This window comes from Gorilla gorilla, chromosome 20, assembly GCF_029281585.2.
Source record: "Gorilla gorilla gorilla isolate KB3781 chromosome 20, NHGRI_mGorGor1-v2.1_pri, whole genome shotgun sequence".
In the NCBI taxonomy this organism is placed as follows: Eukaryota; Metazoa; Chordata; class Mammalia; order Primates; family Hominidae; genus Gorilla; species Gorilla gorilla.
The window spans coordinates 47,573,952-47,586,496 of record NC_073244.2 but is presented as its reverse complement, the minus strand read 5'-3'; the positions used below and the strand labels follow the sequence as shown (position 1 = coordinate 47,586,496).

Here is a 12,545-nt window from a genome sequence, read left to right as displayed (position 1 = left end):
CAGAATGACAGGACACTAATCTATATTAACATCTCTAAATGAGATCAGCCAGATGAACTTGATGTGATGAAATGGATACACACAGTGGACACCTGTGAAGTTTTCTTGGCCCCCCCAAAACTGAGAAGTACAAGTTAGTCTCCAAACCTAATTACCAGTTTACAGGAAACATGGGGAATAAAAGAACAAATTAACAACACAAAGAACCAAACAACCAAATGCACAATTTGGGAAATTCTGCAGAAGTAATGGCCTAATTTTTTAACCAATACATGTCAAAAAAAAAAAAAAAAAAAAGACAAAAATGGAATCCTACACTTTAAAGGAGACTAAGAAACGTATCCTTCAAATACAGTGTATGCAGCATTTTAGGATCCTTGTGTTAAAATGCGCTTGGGATTTGTTTTAATCAATCATGGTGAGACAGGCAGACATGGAAATTATTGTCATGAAGGAAGAAGTTTATACGCAGATCCCAGAAACGGGAGGCATGGCATGGCATGCAGGGTCACGTAAAGAAGCACCTGAGTGTATCAGGAGGCAGAGGGTGAGGGCAGAGCATGGCCCAGAGATTTTATTGGGGGTTTTCATTGGAAGGAATGGACAAGGCAGGGGTAGGCACACTGGTAAGCTTAGGATTGAATAGTTTGAGTAATTTTGTTGGTCTCTGGGCTCTAGGGGTGATTCCTAATTGTCTAGTTAGGGCAGGGGAATATTGAATTGGTGTATGAGAGTTTGGTAAAGGAGATAGTTGGGAGTATGGGCTCTGGATTGGTTGGTTTGTATATGAAAGGCATGCTTGCAGTGGAGTTTATCATCTATGCATTAGCTTGCCCTGGGAGGGGCAGCCTCTCCAGGATCAAGGCCCCAAGTGACCAGAGCATCAGGAATACAGAAAATAAAGAAAACATAGTCAATACAAGATTTGAAGGAATAAAATGTCTCTACATATTGTACAAATGTAAACATGGATTGGTTACTAAATGATACGAAATAATTTATTGTTCATATGTTAGGCATGACTATGGCATTATGGGTATATGTGTGTGAGTCCTTAAGTGTTAGAGATTCATACTGAGGTATTTAAGGCTGAAATGTTATGCCTGTGATTTACTTTTAAATACTTAAAAACAAAAGGTGGGAGGGATAGATGAAACAAGATTAGCAAAATGTTGGTAAATGTTTAATCTGGATCATTAGGTACACAGGGTTCATTGTGCTGTTCTTTAAATTTTCCATAATAAAGTTTTTTAAAGTAGAAAATCAAGTTTGGGCCAGGCGTGGTGGCTCATGCCTGTAATCGCAGTACTTTGGGAGGCCAAGGTGGGTGGATCATTTGAGGCCAGGAGATCAAGACCATCCCGGCCAACATGGTGAAACTCTGTCTCTACTAAAAATACAAAAATTAGCTGGACATGGTGGCACGCCTGTAGTCCCAGCTACTCGGGAGGCTGAGGCAGGAGAATCGCTTGAACCCAGGAGGCGGAGGTTGCAGTGAGCTGAGATCACACCACTGCACTCCACTCCAGCCTGGCAACAGAGTGAGACTCCATCTCAAAAAAAAAAAAAAAAAAATCAAGTCTGAAATTGTAGACTATTTAGTGATGAATGATCACATGTTGCCTACAGATAACTTGGGGGAAATCACCAACCAAAGCTCTACTTGGTAGAAAATTTAAAGCAATGCATTTAGAACATCTGGATTGAGAAATAAGTATTTGTGTTGTTCACCATTCTGTTCACACACCTACAGTGCCTGTCACATAACAGGCAATTTATGGGAAAAAATAAGGATTAACTTAAGCTAGAAATTTTTAAAAACTAAGGTGAATAACAGCAAGTAGTTTATATGATCAAATAAATTAATGGAATAGCTAATAAAATAACAGACTAAGGATATTCTCTTTGAAAAGAACATTAATATAGAATTGGCAGTTATTGAGGGAAAAACATGACTCACAGCTTTATGTATGGAAAAAGTGAAATAGCTACATAATAAGGAGATTTTTTTAAAAAATTTAAGTTACATATTACTATATACATATATTTATACATATATTTCAATGTTTCAGTATTACTATATACATATATTTCAATATGTTTCAATCTAGAGAAACCTAAATGATCAAAGTTGACCCCAGATACCAAAAAAAACCCTGAACTAATCCATAAATAAAGGGGAAAATGTACAGTTATGATCTTGTTTTTTAAAAACTGGAATCTATAGATTTACAGGCAGTAAAAAGCTTTAAAGAATATATAACCCATAACAAAATTTTATTAGATCATTATATAAGGCAAATATCCCAATATAAAATTAGATGAGGATAAATACCTCCTGAAAAGCAAAATGTGGGCCAATTTTACTTAAGATATATGCAAACATTCGCAAAAAAGTATCAGTAAATTTTACTCAATAGTCTATTAAAACAATTATAAAACGTAAAATGATTTACAAGAATACCCTGGGGCCTGGCCTATTCTCATTTAAATATGTATCCAGATTTTAGGTTTCCTGACTTGAACAATGCAACAATGTTATAAAAAATGACATGATTCAGTCACAGTATCTTTTAGATGGTTTCTATTCTCATTTATCTTAGTTTCATTGACTTTACAAAAGGAATGAACAATACATATAAAAATAGGAATTCAACACAAAAATTATTACCTTTTTTCTTAGTCTGTTTTGTGTTCCTATAAAAGAATACTGGCTGGGTGTGATGGCTCACGCCTGGAATCCCAGCACTTTGGGAGGCTGAGGCGGGTGGATCACTTGAGGTTAGGAGTTTGAGACCAGCCTGGCCAACATAGCGAAACCCCATCTCTACTAAAAATACAAAATTAGCCAGGCATGGTGGCGCATGCCTGTAATCCCAGCTACTTGGGAGGCTGAGAAAGAATTGCTTGAACCTGGGAGGTGGAGGTTGCAGTGAGCTGAGATTGCAACATTGCACTCCAGCCTGGGCAACAGGAGCAAAACTCCATCTCAAGAAAAAGGAAAGAATACCACAGACTGGGTAATTTACAATGAACAGAAATTGGCTCGCAGTTCTGAAGGGTAGGAATTCCAAGATTAAGAGGCTGGCATCTGATAAGGACCTTCTTGCTGCATCATCTTATGGCAGAAGGGCAGAGAGGATGAGAGAGAGGGCAAGAGGGAGCCCAACTCATCTTTTGATAAAGAACCCACTCCTGTGATAATGGCATTAATCCATTCATGAAAGCAGAGTCCTCATGGCCCAATCACTTCTTAAAGGTTCCACCTCTTAATACTATTGCACTGGGGATCAAGTTTTTCCCTAAAACTTGGGGGTGAGCATTGGGGGACACATTCAAACTATAGCATGGCTTCTCTGGCCTCCCAAATTCATGTTCTTACATGCAAAATACATACACTCCATTCTGATTGCCCCAAAGTCTTAACTCTTTCCAGCACAAACTCAGAAGTTCAATCTCATCTAGATCAGCTATTGTGAGACAAGGCATGATTTATCCTGAGGCAAATTTTCCTCCAGCTGTTAGTCTATGAAATCAAGCAAGATATTTACTCCCAAAACACAACAGTGGGACAGGCATAGCCTAGACATTCCTATTCTGAAAGAAATAGGGAAGAAAAAGGGGATAACTGGTCCCAAGTAAGTCCAAAACCCAACAGTGCAAACAACATTAACTCTTTTTTTTGAGACGGAGTCTCACTCTGTCACCCAGGCTGGAGTGCAATGGCGTGATCTCGGCCCACTGCAACCTCTGTCTCCAGATTCAAGCGATTCTCCTGCCTCAGCCTCCCGAGTAGCTGGGATTACAGGCATCTGCCACCATGCCCAGCTAATTTTTGTATTTTTAGTAGAGATGGGGTTTCACCATGTTGGCCAGGCTGGTCTTGAACTCCTGACCTCAGGTGATCCACCCGCCTCGGCCTCCAAAGTGCTGGGATTACAGGCGTGAGCCAGCGCACCCAGCCAAACAACATTAACTCTTAAGGCTCCAGAAGACCCTTCCTTAACTCTATGACCTACTTGGACACACTGGGGTGGGGGCTGGTTCTCAGACAGCCTTGCCCCCATGGCTTTGCTGGGCTTATGCCATAGAGCATCTGTCACAGGTTGTAGTTTCACACTGGTAGGTCTTCAGTTCTGGGGTCTTGGGGATGGCCTCTCTCCATTAGGCACTGTCCTAGTGGGGACTCTCTGCAGTGGTTCTGCTCATGGACAAATCTGACTGGGCCCCCAGGCTGCCCAAGGCATCCTTTGAAATCTAAGTGAAGGAAGCCATGCCCCCATGACTCTTGCATTCTGCACTCCTGCCAAATTAGCACCACATTGATGCTGCCACCACAAGCTTACAGCTTATGCCCAGTGGCAGGTTGAGCCACACCTGAGCCAGCAGGAACCAATGGCTGGGGCAGCCAAGGGCACTCTACTGGCATGTGGGAAGCAGAGTCATGAGGCAGCATGAGCCAGTGAATGCTGTCTGTGATGGAAGGGGCAGCCTCAAAGAGCGCCAGAATGCCTTCGGGGTCATTCTCCCACTGTCTTGATAGCTCCTGTCTTCCTTCTATTCATACTAATCTTTTCAGCAGTCTCTGGGGATACAACCTTGGTTTGCACTCCTAAACACACCTTTTCACTTCATAAATGGCCAGGCTGCAAATTTTCCATATCTTTTTGTTCTGCCTTCCTTTTAATTATGTTTTATCTTTAAATCATTTCTACCTCTCACATCTTACTATATGCAATTAAAAGAAGCCATGTAGCTCTTTCAGTATTTTCCTTAGAAATTTCTTCCACCACATATTAGTTCATTGCTCTTAAATTCTGCCTTCCAATAAAGCCCGAGGCATGGACACAAATTCAGCCAGATTCTTTGTTAATTTCTAATAAGGATGGCCTTTATTCCAGTTTCCAATACCTTGTTTCTCATTTCCAGCTGAGACCTCATCAGAATTGCCTTTGCCATCCCTATATTTATCAACATTCTGATCACAACCACTGAAGTAATCTCTAAAAAGTTTCAGACTTTCCATACAGCTCTTCTGAGCCCTCAGCAGAATCACCCTTTAACATTCCACCCACAGCAATAGTCTTTTTCTGACATCCAGTTCAAAACTTTTTCAGCTCTTACCCATTACCTAGTTCCAAAGCCACTTCCACACTTTCAGGTATTCATTATAGCAACTGCATACTTTTCCAGTACCAATTTTCTGTCTTAGTCTGTTTTGTGTTGCTGTAACAGAATACTACAGACTCAGTAATCCACAGCAAACAGAAATTTATTGACTCATGGTTCTGGAGACTGAGAAGCCCAAGATTGACAGGCTGACATCTTATGAGTGGCCTCTTGCTGTGTCATCTCATGGCGGAAGGGCAAAGGGGGTGAGAGAGAGAGCAAGCCAGCAAAAGGGGCCAAACTCACCCTTTTATAAGAAACCCACTCATGTGATAACAAACCCATTCCTGTGGTAACAACATTAATCCATTCATGAGGGCAGACTCCTCATGGCCTAATCACCTCTTAACAGTCCCGCCTCTTAATATTGTTGCATTGGGGATCAAGTTTTTCCCAAAAACGTGGAAATGAACTTTGGGGGACACATTCAAACCACAGCACCTTCCACAAAATAAAAGTAAGTATTGCCACAACTCTTTATTTTTAACCAAATCTCTGTAATATCACTCTATCCATAGATTAAGATTTGTACCTCCAAGTCCAGTTGGCTCAGATTGGGCAGATGTCATTAATTAGTCATTAATCATCTAGAATAATACATCTTGTCCACCCAAGATTTCACATGGTTTTTAATTTGTAAACAGTAAAATGTAACATGAAGAAGACTATTTTAAGTGCTATAATAAAATTAGGTTTTGCTAATAGGACAATGTGTTTCTCCTCTTAGGTAACATTTTCACATTAACAGAGGTCTTCTGGAGACAGTACATTTACTCAAAATTTCTGAAACTATGTTCCACAGAACACTAGTACTTAATCCTACTTGAAGGAAATGATTTTGTGAAACATGTATGAGAGCTCTGTATACTATATTTCTTGGGGGAAAAAGTCACATTATGTGCCTATCAATATGAAAGAAGATGGAGTTTTATTTTATTTAACTCAGTGTAATTCAGACTTCACCATAGAACTCCCATTCCCAATACCTATTGCAGATGTGATTCTACTTTGGCAGATGCTGCGATAACCAAAAGGACTTCGAAGATGAAAATGTCAGCATTATGGCAGATGTATGGTTACTGGTATGGTGAGGAAAGCAACTCCCATCATGCTTTGTAACCAGCTGCTTGCTTTTTTTGAATGATACTTTTCAATAGAATAGAAAGCCCACTAGCCCTATCTTTTATATATACACTATATGTATTTAAACTTTCTTATTGATCAATATTTAGGTGATAAGCAATTTCTCGCTGTGAAAAATACCTTATTGAATAGGTCTGTGTTTATTACTGTACATAAGCAAGAGTTTCTCTAAGGTATTTATCAAAAGTAGGATTGCTCAGTCATAGTTAATATTTACTTTCAACCTCACTAGACACTGTCATAGAAGTAGAGAGCATCAGTATGCTCCCAGTGCACAATCCCTTCAACCAGTGAAATATGTTTTCCTTATTTCCTTATATCCTTACTTCTGGTATGCATAGTAATATTTTCCTGGTTAATAGTGAGTTGGGCATATTTTCACATCTGAATATTGGCTAAACGCTGTAACTTGCCAATTCATGTCTTTGCCTGTGTTCCTTTAAAAAAGCTTTTAGCTGGGCGCGGTGGCTCACGCCTGTAATCCCAGCACTTTGGGAGGCCGAGGCGGGCGGATCACAAAGTCAAGAGATCGAGACCATTCTGGCCAACATGGTGAAACCCTGTCTCTACTAAAAACACAAATTAGCCGGGCGTGGCGGCGGGCGCCAGTAATCTCAGCTACTCCGGAGGCTGAGGCAGGAGAATCGCTTGAACCCGGGAGGCGGAAGTTGCAGTGAGCCGAGATCACGCCACTGCACTCCAGCCTGGCGACAGGGCGGGACTCCGTCCCAAAAAAAAAAAAAAAAAAAAACCAAAAAAAAAAATAAATAAATAAAAAATAAAAAAGCTTTTAAAATATAAGAATTATAAGATTCTTAAAAAATAAAATTCTAGATAGTAGTCCTTTGTTATAAATGGACTTACCTTCTCCCATATTGTATTTACGTTGATATTGTCATATGAATACGTTAAGTGTGGATACAATCATAGCTTTCATTATTACCTAATAATCTTTTAAATTTTATTTTTTACTAGACTCTTGGTTTTCTAGGCAATCAGGTGTGTCAACTGCAAATACATATAATTTTGTTTTTTTCCTAAATATTTATAGTGATTATTTTTAAAATTATTGTTATTGTAATAAAGTCTCCACAACAAGGTTTAGTATTTGTGATGATAGCAGGCATCTGGTCATTTTATCCAATTTAATGAAAATTACTTGGTGTAATGTTTACTCTAGGTCTGAGATAGATTTTGTAGCTCAGTTGTCTCTTTCAGTTCTTAACTTTTTTTTTATTAGAAATATCTGCTAAATATAGTCAGATGCCTTTTTGGCTCATTGATATGATGTTTTTCTCCTTGAGTTTGTTAATGTGACAAGTTGTACTGTAGTCATTAAGGCAGGTATGTTAGAATGAACTAGAATGTTCATTCATGTATGTTAGAATGAGCAAGAATGAACAAATAAACCAATGGAAGAAAATAAAGAGCCCTGAAATAGATCTCTATATATATATGTGGTTGTCTAATTTGTGATAAAGTTTCCTCGGCCATGTGGTTGGGAAATGGTGGTCTTTTCAATAAAAAGCACTGGATCAGTTGTGTATCTGTTTTGATAAAAAATTCGTCTTGACCCTTACCTCACACTATACATAAATCAATTCCAGATGCATGAGTGATCTAATCGTAAAAGGTAAAGCAAGAAGGGCTTCAGGAGAAAATGTAGAGTATCTTTCTAGCATTGGGGTAGCAAAACAAATTTTTTTCTTTCTTTTTGAGAAATTTTGAGAAAAAAGCCAAATTTTAAATGATGATATTAAATTGTTTAAAAAACCGACTGGGCGCGGTGGCTCACGGCTGTAATCCCAGAACTTTGGGAGGCCGACGTGGGTGGATCACCTGAAGTCAGGAGTTTGAGACCAGCCTGACCAACATAGTGAAACCCCGTCTCTACTAAAAATACAAAAAAAAAAAAATTAGCCAGGCATGGTGGCACGCACCTGTAGTCCCAGCTACTTGGGAGGCTGAGGCAGGAGAATCGCTTGAACCTGGGAGGCAGAGGTTGCAGTGAGTTGAGATTGCACCATTGCACTCCAGCCTGGGTGACAAGATGAAACTTCGTCTCTAAAAAATAAAAATAAAAAATTGTTTAAAAAACCAAGTGTGCTGGATATCATTTGTTGTTGTTGTTTTGTTATAAGTATTCTTCTGTGCCCCATGCTCTTTTTTGTGCTACAGAGGCTGGAAGCCTCAGCACTACAATTTTTAGACCCTCTTGCCTCTAGAATTCCAGATGTGATCTATGTTCTTCCAGTGAGATAAACTCATGCAAGATTAGGAAGACAGAAGAAAGCAGAAAGCAACGGCTTTCTCCTTCACCAGTGCTGATGGCGTGAGGTTTTGCAGCAGCTTCTGATAGTGCCTTTGCCATGAAGGTATTTAACAAAAGTTGAGGTCATAAATTATACGATATTACCACAAATGATTAAAACACAAGGTTTGGTATATGTTGGGTCACTTTCTCAATCTGCAAACTTAATGTGAAGTACATCCACAAGATATAGTTTTGGAATAAATGAAGGCTCCAGAAATATATTGAGAAATAACATGGATTTAATTCCTGCTGAGGCATCTTTAGTTTTTATGATTTCAAAGTTACTAAAATCATATACATATGATATATGTGTGTGTGTGTATATATATATATATATGTATGAAAAAAATCGAGTAGTTGGAATTACAGATGTGCATCACCATGCCTGGCTAATTTTTGTATTTTTTTGTAGAGTCGGGATTTCCCCATGTTACCCAGGCTGGTCTTAAAACTTCTGGGCTCAAGCCATTTGCCTGCCTCAGCCTCCTACAGTGCTAGGATTACAGGCTTGAGCCACCGTGCCTGTCCATGAATTGTTAATAAGAACAACAAAGAGGTTAGAATGACAGGTTTTAGAGGTACAATGGAAGGGTTTTTTTTACAAAGGACACTGCTCTGTGTCAAATGATGGAGCATTTGACACGTGGTTTTTTTTTTTTTTTCCTACTAAGAGAAACTGCGGATGTCTGAGAGGCAACTGAAAATATTAATAGTACAGATTTAGATACTAAGAAAAGAAATGAAACTCTCTGAAAGAAATGCTCTTATTCTGCATGATTATGATGAATTGAAGGTCCAAATCGCTCTTTTCAAACTGAACGACATAAGAAAATAAACAATCTGAAGAAAATCCTATTTCAGAATTTCAGTGAGCATGATATTGGACCAAGTGCCCCATCATTTGACACAGAGCAGAGCAGGGCCCTTTCCAAAAATCCCTCCATCGTACCTCAGTGAAGTCAGGCGTTAATTCTCTGGTGCTGTTGGACAAGGAAAATGACCTACAGTTAGTTATCTTCACCAGCAGTCTCCTCACCAGAGAGGGTGTGAAGAATTTAGCCCCTAGTGTCAGAAGGCCTCAAAACTTAGTCAAAACGAGGCCAGGTGTAGTGGCTCAAGCCTGTAATCCCAGCACTTTGGGAGGCTGAGGCAGGCGGATCACTTGAGGCCGGGAGTTCGAGACCAGCCTGGCCAACGTGGTGAAACCCCGTCTCCACTAAAAATACAAAAAATTAGCCGGGCGTGGTGGCGGGCACCTGTCATTTCAGCTACTCAGGAGGCTGAGGCAGGAGAATCCCTTGAACCTGGGAGGCTGAGGTTGCAGTGAGACAGTATTGTGCCACCACACTCCAGGCAGGGTGACAGAACAAGACTTTGTTTCAAAAAAAAAACTTAGTCAAAACAGAGAATATGGAGGAGCTATTTTAATAATTCTTTTTATTGTTTTTTTAATGGAGTGTTGATTACCTTACATAAATTTAATTGTAAACATGTACATAAGACCGTGATTTTGAATTAAAAAAATACTTTGGGCCTTCGGCCTTCTTAGTAGTTTTTTTTTGTTTTGTTTTGTTTTCGTTTTTGTTTTGATACGGCGTCTTGCTCTGTCTCCCAGGCTGGAGTGCAGCTGCACGATCTTGGCTCACTGCAACCTCCGTCTCCCTGGTTCAAGCGATTCTCCTGCCTCAGCCTCCCGAGTAGCTGGGACTACAAGTGTGCGTCACCATGCCCAGCTAAATTTTTTTGTATTTTTAGTAGAGACGGGGTTTCACCATGTTGGCCAGGCTGGTCTCGAACCCCTGACCTCAGGTGATCCACCCGCCTCGGCCCCCCCAAAGTGATGGGATTATAGGCGTCAGCCACCGCGTCTGGCCACCTTCTTAGTAGTTATAAAGTAGCTCAGATTTTTCATTTATCTCCTGTTTCATGCATATCCTATTCTTTGCAAAATGAAACAAGATTGCCGAGGCATTTTCAAATATCTTCTAAAGTTTTATATTCTTAAGGAAAGAACAAATTCTTTCACGTATTAACTAATATATCAAAGAATTTGGGATACAGAAGATGCCTCAGGGTGGTCCCTGGTGGGCTTATCCCATTTCTTTCCTGAAGGAACGCAGGACAGGACAAATTCAGTCTCATCTGAGACAGACCTCTCCAGTTAGTCTTTTTCTTTTGAAACGGAGTTTCGCTCTTGTTGCCCAAGCTGGGGTGCAATGGCGGATCTCAGCTCAATGCAACCTCCGCTTCCCGGGTTCAAGCGATTTTCCTGCCTCAGCCTCCTGAGTAGCTGGGATTACAGGCGCAGGCGACCACGCCCGGCTAATTTTTTGTATTTTCAGTAGAACAATACATTCACAACTGCAGGAGATATGACGCACACACACACACACACACACACGCAGAGACAGAGACAGAGACAGACAGAGTGGGAGAAAGGGAGAGGGCAGTGAGCACGAGCGACCTTTCTAGGTTTACGTCCTGCTCCAGGTTCTGGTGGGCTTTGAGAGTATTTTCATTGCATGCCTGATGTGTGCCCACACCTTGCTTGGGTGTATGCAGTGAGTAACTGGTAGGTGTTTAGTACACATATTAGGCATCTGCTGGTGCCAAAACTTCTTTCTAAATCCTCCGCGGCTGAGCCTGGTGGCTCACGCCTGTAGTCCCAGCACTTTGGGAGGCTCAGGCGGGAGGATCTTTTAAGCCCAGGAGTTCGACACCGGCTTGGGTAACATAGAGAGATCTGGTCTCTATAAAAACTTAAAAAATTAGTTGGGCGTGGTGGCGCGCGCCTGCAGTCCCAGCTACTCTGGAGGCTCGGGTGGGAACGTCGCTTGAACCCGGGAGGTCGCGGCTGCAGTGAGCTCTAACTAATCACGCCACTGCACTCCAGCCTGGGCGACAGAGTAAGACCCTATCTCAAGAAAATAAACAAATAAAAGTCTTCCTCAGCGACAAAAGCAAACGCAAGCCCGAGCTCGCCTCAGATCCACGCAGCGCGGAGGACCCTCCCGCCCCGAGCGCGCCCGGAGCTCCGGCCCCCGCGCATGCGCACTCTGCGCAGCCCGTTGAGGCTGGAACCAGTCCCTCCCATCGGCGGACTACATTTCCCACAGGCCTCCGCTCGCAGTTCTTTCCGGCTTCCCTGCTGGTGTCGGCTCCGAGAGGTGAGTTGGTCGCTTGCACCGAGGCAATGGGCGCGGGGGTGGCGCGGGGGCGGCGCAGACCTCAGTGTGAGCCAGGAGGCAGTAGCTGTGGAGTTTGTGGCGCTGACTGGGCGCCGGGTGCCCTGTTGCGTCCTCTGCCTTCTCGCTTCAGAGCCGCCCAGGTCCAGCGGCCCGGAATGGCTCCGAGTTAGATGCAGGAACCCCGGAGTGAATGAAGGCCCCCAAACAAAAAGACGCAGTCTGAAGAACTGCAGATTGCACAGCTTTACCCGAGCTCCCTCCCATGGAAACTGCGGGGAACTCGGAGACAGATCCCAGCCCCGTCTTCGTGTACCTGGCCTTTCTCTCTGATACGGGAAAGGGTCAGCTTTATTCCAGGCTCCCTGTTATTTCCATCGGGTTTTGCGTGCAGTAGACGGAGGGAGCAAGTGCGCTAGCGGGGGTGTGTCCTGATCAGCCAAGGCCGGCTCCAGGAAAGGCCCGCGGTCTCAAGATTCCCGTCTCCTTTCCCAATCCTGCTGTTCTTTAGGAAGGCAGCGGGGAGAGGAGGAAGTGATTGCTGTTGCATATAGACAAGTCAACATCCAGATGAGTTTGTGTTTCCGTTTTGTTCCATGAAGTGTAATTTTTATTTTTTTCTGGGCGTGGGGGCATTTGCTTTCCCCTTCTGTGGAATGAAAATCAGCTCGGACTGAACAATGAAGCAGCTCTGTCATTAATCAGGCTAGGAAGGAAGAGACAGATAAAGCCAG

At 42.0% G+C, this 12,545-nt stretch overlaps 1 protein-coding gene across 2 annotated transcripts in view; it reads left to right on the top strand.

Moving 5' to 3' along the window:
- Window positions 1-11,741: 11,741 nt before the first annotated feature.
- Window positions 11,742-12,545, top strand: part of ZFP14 (ZFP14 zinc finger protein) — a 45,436-nt gene continuing 44,632 nt past the window's right edge. For both annotated transcript variants that reach the window (XM_004060599.5, XM_019014338.4), the window contains exon 1: window positions 11,742-11,793. The gene's annotated coding sequence lies outside the window, so the exon portion shown is untranslated. The remainder of the gene's footprint in view (window positions 11,794-12,545) is intronic.